Source organism: Hemitrygon akajei, chromosome 10, assembly GCF_048418815.1.
Source record: "Hemitrygon akajei chromosome 10, sHemAka1.3, whole genome shotgun sequence".
Taxonomy (NCBI): domain Eukaryota; kingdom Metazoa; phylum Chordata; class Chondrichthyes; order Myliobatiformes; family Dasyatidae; genus Hemitrygon; species Hemitrygon akajei.
Window position 1 is genome coordinate 149,003,287 of NC_133133.1, and position 6,314 is coordinate 149,009,600.

Consider the following 6,314-nt stretch of genomic DNA (forward strand, 5'->3'; position numbering starts at 1 on the left):
GTCCCCTGATTAGGCTAGGGTTAAATCAATGGGTTGTTGGGTGGCATGACTCATTGAGCTGGAAGAGCCTATTCTGCACTGTATTTCTAAATAAATAAATAGACCAAACATCAGAATGGGTAAGAAATGTGATCGAAATAACTTTGGCCGTGAAATAACTGTTGGTGCCAGACAGGGTGGTTTGAGTATCTCAGAAACTACTGATTTGGGATATTCACACACAACAGTATCTAGAGTTTACAAAGACTGGTGCAGAAAACAACAAAAAAGCCCAGTCAGTGGCTGTTTTGTGGGTGAAAACACCTTGTTAATGAGAGAGGTCAAAGGAGAATGGCCAGACTGGTTCAAAGTAAATTTATTATCAAAACACATAATGTATATGTCATCATATACAATCTGAGATTTACTTTCTTGTGGGCATTCACAGTAAATACAAAGAAACACATTAGATTCAATGAAAGATTTCACATAACAAGATGGACCACCAATGTGCAAAGACAGCAAACTGTACAAATACAAAAAGAAAATAATAATAATCAAAGACTATTTAATCAAGCAACATATTTACAATATTAATGAAATATTATAGACGTAACACCTAACCCAAGCTCTTCCACCATTTATTGTTACTTTGGATTTCCAGCATCCATATTCTTTTGCCTTTGTAAACAGATAAAACATTTTCACTTTTTCTTGTGTAGCTTCCTATGTTTGGTGTTATCAGCAATCCATTTCTATATACTTATTTTTCTGCACCATGGTTTCAGCAGTATGGTCCCAGGCTCCTGAACAACGTATCTTGAGGCAAATTGGAAACCAGTCAAGATGCTTTTGGATGAGGGTGATGGGGAGATGGGATGTTTGGAAGCTTTATCTCAATAAAGCAACAAAAATCGAGAAAATGAGATGAAGAGTCATTGAGAGTGAGTCCATAGGTTGTGGGAACAGTTCAGTGTTAGGGTGAATGAAATTATCGATTCTAGTTCAAGAGCCTGATGGATGAGGGGCAATAGCTGTTCCTGAACCTGATGGTGCAGGTCCTGAGGCTCCTGTAACTTTCTGATGGCAGCAGTGAGAAGAGAGCATGGCCTGAATGGTGGGGGCCCTTCATAATGGATGCTGCTTCCCTGTGACGGTGCACTGTGTAGATGTGCTCAATGGTGGGAAGGGCTAACACAAAGGTAACAGTAAATCAAATAACTACACATTACAAGTGGTGTGCACAAGAACATCTCTGAATGCACAACATATTGAACCTTGAAGTGGATGGGCTCCAGCAAGAGAGGACCACACTTGGGCTTTCTCCTGTAGCCAATTTATTAGGTACACTCCTGTAACTAACAAAGTGGCCACTGAGCGTACAGTATATCAACAATTTGGATAAGGATGCACAATGCATGGTTAGTAAGTTGGCAGGTGACACTGAAGTAAGTGGTAGAGTGGACAACGAAGAAGGTTCTCAAAAATCACAGGGTGACCTTGATCAGTTGAACAAGTGGGCCAAGGTATGGCAAATGGAGTTTAATTCGGATAATTGTGAGGTATTTCATTTTGAAAAGACAAATCTAGATAGGAGTTTCACAGTAAATGACATGGCCTTGGGGAAGTGTTGCAGAGGAACCTTGGAATACAAGTACAGGGTTCACTGATAGTTGAGTCACAGGTAGACAGGGTGTTGAAGAAGGTTTTTGGCACGCTGGTCTTCATAAGTCAGGCCACTGAATATAAAAGTTGACAAATCATCTGTAGTTGTACAGTTTATTGGTGAGACCCCTTGGAGTATTTTCAGTTTTGGTCACCCTGCTCTAGGAAAGAGGTTATAAACTGGAAAGAGTGCAGAAAATACTTACAAGGATGTTGCCATGAGATCAGGTTCTAACTTATAAGGGGAGGTTGGACTTTATTCCTTGAAGTATTGGAGACTGGGAGGTGGTCTTACAGAGGTTTATAAAATCATGAGGGGCAAATGCACTCAGTCTTATTCCCAAGGTCAAGGAATCAAGAACTCGAAGGCATAGGTTTAGGATTTGAGTGGAAGATTTAACAGGGAAATATGGAGCAACTTTTTTTTACATGAAGTGTGATATCTATGTGCAATGAGCTGCCAGAGGAAGTAATTAAGATAGCTATAATATTAACTTTTAAAAGACACAGGTACATGATTGGACAGATTTTAATGAATGGAACTAGCTTGGATGGTGCATTTTGATCAGCATGGACCAGTTGGGCTGAAGGGCCTGTTTCCATGGTTCTCTGACTCTATGACCCTAAGAAGGGAAAAGAAGAATATGTCAGTACCTAGATTTGAAAAAAATAATAAAGGAAAAGTTCAAAAGTAAATTTATTATCAAAGTACATATATGTTGCCATTTACAACCCTAAGATTCATTTTCTTGCAGACATACTCAATAAATATAATAAACGTAATAGAATCAATAAAAAAACCCACATCAATTGGGCATACAACTAGTGTGCAAACTGCAACAAACTGTGCAAATAAAAAATAAAGATATAATAAGACATAGGAGCAGAATTAGGCATTCAGCCCATCGAGCCTGCTCCACCATTCCAGCATGGTGGATCACAGATCCCACTCAACCCCATACTCCTGCCTTCTCACCATAACCTTTGATACCCTGACTGATCAGGAAACTATCAATTTTTGCTTTAAATATACTCACTGACTTGGCCTCCACAGCTGTCTGTTGCAGAGCATTCTACAGATTCACAACACTCTGGCTAAAAAAAATTCCTCCTTACCTCTGTTTTAAAGGGACGTCCATCAATTTTATGGCTGTGCCCTCTAGTTCTGGACACCCCCACCACAGGAAACATCCTTTCTGAGATATGGGGCCCAAAACTCTTGACAATAGTCCAAGCATGGCTTGACTAGTGTCTTATAAAGCCTCAGCATTATCTCTTTGCTTTTATATTTTATGCCCCTTGAAATAAATGCCAACATTGCATTTACCTTCTTTATCAAAGACTCAACCTGTAATTTAACCTTCTGGGAGTCTTGCATGAGGAATCCTAAATCCCTTCACTCCTCTGATGTTTGAATTTTCTCCTCATTTAGATAATAGTCCATACTAATGTTCCTTTTGCCAAAATGCATTATCATACATTTCCCAACACTGTATTCCATCTGCCACTTTTTTGCCCATTCTTCCAATTTGTCTCAGTCCTTCTGCAATCGCATTGCTTCCTCAGCTCAGCACTACCTACTCCTCCACCTTTGTATCATCTGCAAACTTTGTCACAAAGCATCTGATCAAAGAAGGCATAAATGCTAAATATAAGGACACACAGTTTTGATACCAGGTAAATGAAAAATAAAATTCTACAAATCCAGTTCACTTCACACCCAGAGGTATTATTGCTAGTATAGTTGACGTGTTCGGTGGACTGAACTGAGGGTCATGGACTAAGACACAGCGGCCTTTTTTATTCCACTTCCTCCTCTACATTTCATGCATTATATCATTATAGTGCTCAAGGCCATGGCAGAGGTGTACAACAGATGCCTTACCATGCAAACCACAGGCAGCAGCTTATATCTGGGAACATCCACCCTCATCTCAATGCCAGCTGGGTCCCAGGAGAAAAGGGCGTCAAAAGATCATCTGCCATCACACTTAGGTTTGTCCTGGATGGACAAACTTTTTAAAATGGGTTAATAATAAATAAGCAATAAATATCGAGAACATGAGATGAAAGGTCATTGAAAGTGAGTCCATAGGTTATGGGAACAGTTCAATGACAGGACTATCATCAGGTGAGGTTATCCCCTTTGGTTCAAGAGCCTGATGGTTGAGTGGTAATATTTGTTCCTAGAACAGGTGGTGTGGATCCTAAGGCTCCTTTACCTTCTTCCTTATGACTGCAGCAAGAAGAGAGAATGACCTTTCTGGTGGGGTCCCTGACAATGGATGCTGCTTTCCTGCAACAACACTCCATGTAGGTGTGGAGGGCTTTTCCTGTGATGGACTGGGCCATATCCACTACATTTTGTAGGCTTTTCCATTCAAGGGCATTGGTGTTTCCATATCAGGCTGTGATGCATCCAGTTAATATACCCTATACCGTGCATCTATAGAAGTTGAAGTTTTAGATGTCATGCTGAATCTTTGCAAACTCCTGAGGAAGTAGAGGCACTGCCATGCTTTCTTCATAAATGCACTTGAATACTGGGCCCAGAATAAATGCTCTGAAGTGATAACACAAGGAACTTAAAGTTGCTGACTCTCTTCTTCTCTGATCCCCCAATGAGGACTGGCTCATGGTCCTCTGGGTTCTTGAGTCTGAAATATACGTTATCCTAGTACAGTTAATGAAAAAAAATAGAAAAGATCCACAGCACAGGTGATGCGCCATCAATAACTCTCGGAGACGGGAGGCAAACAATAGGCTTTTATTAGCTGCAAGAGACCACGATTAGTAGCAAGAGACCACCATACAACATCCTGGAGACTGAGGGAGGAGCAGTGCCTCCAACCGCCTTTATACAGGGGTCTGTGGGAGGAGCCACAGGAGCAGTCAGCAGAGGGGCATGTCCAGACAGGTATATGTAGTTCACCACATTAGGCAAGAGATTTTTTTTGTATATAATGACCATTACATATCAGCAGTGCTTTTGTGTTGTAAATTGTGGAACTTTAGATCATTAATTGCTTCAGAGATGTGTATAATTGTTAATACTGAATTGTCCTGAGATAGCTTTATAATTCTGTGAGTCTTATGACACATTAAACATCATTCAACAAGGTGAACGTAATCAGATAAAATTTATAAACAATCTCCCATGGAATCATTATCTACTAATCTTTTTCTACCAGCCACCCACCTAGTCTATCGTTAATTACTTTGGCTATCACTTTCTATTTTAATATTTTTATCTATGCGACATTGCTCTATCCACATCTCCTCTCTGATCCATTGTGTTTAGCTGAATATGTTTACTTGTGTGATATGATATTGCTGTATTTCTAACTGTAACTAATTTTCAAGTTCTCTGCCTTCCTATTCACTTCACATTTCCCAACAATATAGAAGGACTCCATTCAGCCCGCTGAGTATGTGTTGGCTCTTAGAACAAGCTCCTCAATGTCAATCCTCTTTCCCCACATATTTCTGTGTGGCGAATTCTCTTTTGTATGTCCATCAACACCTGCCATGCACCTACACTTGGGATAATTTTCAGGAGTTATTTAAGCTGTCAATCAGCACATTTTTCAGATATGGGTGGAAATCAGAGCACACAAGGGAAACCCAGTCACAGGGAGAATGTGCAAATAACACACAGACCGCACCAGAGGACAGGACTGAACCAAGGACACAGGAGCTATGAGCCAACAGCATGACTGGCTGCGCTACTGTGCGCCCAATCTCTGAATGAAATTTGATCTCTGATCTATGTTGTATTGAGTTATTTCAATCATCGCTATTCAAACAATCCAAGTGTCTGCATGAAAAGAGGCAGTACTCGACAGAATCTGTGCAGTCTTTGATCCAAGCAGAGTTATCCAATCCCAAAAGGCAGAAATCCAAAACAACCCTCAGTGTATTCAGAAAAATCCAACTGCTTGCTTTTCCTTGGCAAAGCTTTTCTTAACAGAAGCCAGGAGGAAAGGACTTGAGTAGATGCTTAAACTCCAGGGAATCATTAAAAGACATTGTAAGTCCTAAGACAGCAGAGAAGCTTGAGCTCACTGCTTCATTCAAGAGCGTGCAACTGGAGAGACTGTGGCAAATTGTAAAAATGATGATAAAATCTTACAGCCAGGGAGGTAAGCAAGATTGTACGCAAAAATTCACTTCCATTTTTAAAAGCCGTAAATGTTGTGCTTTCTCTTAAAGATACTCCCTTTGCTTATATACTAATTTATTGTGTAACCATTTTAAAATGTTTTTCATCCTTCTACCAACTTTTAAAATTTGCCTCTTGCTTTTTTAATGTAGATTCTTATTGTTTGCTTGCTTACTCATTCTTTCTCCTTACTCTTTTCTTAATTCTTCTGATTCTGTCATACACCTTTGAATCGTTCCCCTTTTATTTTTCTCAGAACTTTTCCTTTATTGTCCACAATTTCCCCGGTAATCTTTGATGTTATTTACTTTTTCAAACCTATACTTACTTTTGAAAACTTGCATAAAAGCATAATATTGTACTAAATCGATAATGGTTAATATATCTTTACTAATTTATGAATAAAGAACAACTCTTAATTTTGGTTCCATTCTTATTTTGTTCCACTTTTCAACAATTTATTTCAATCCTTTCATCTTCAGAACTGAAGTAATTATCATAATAATCT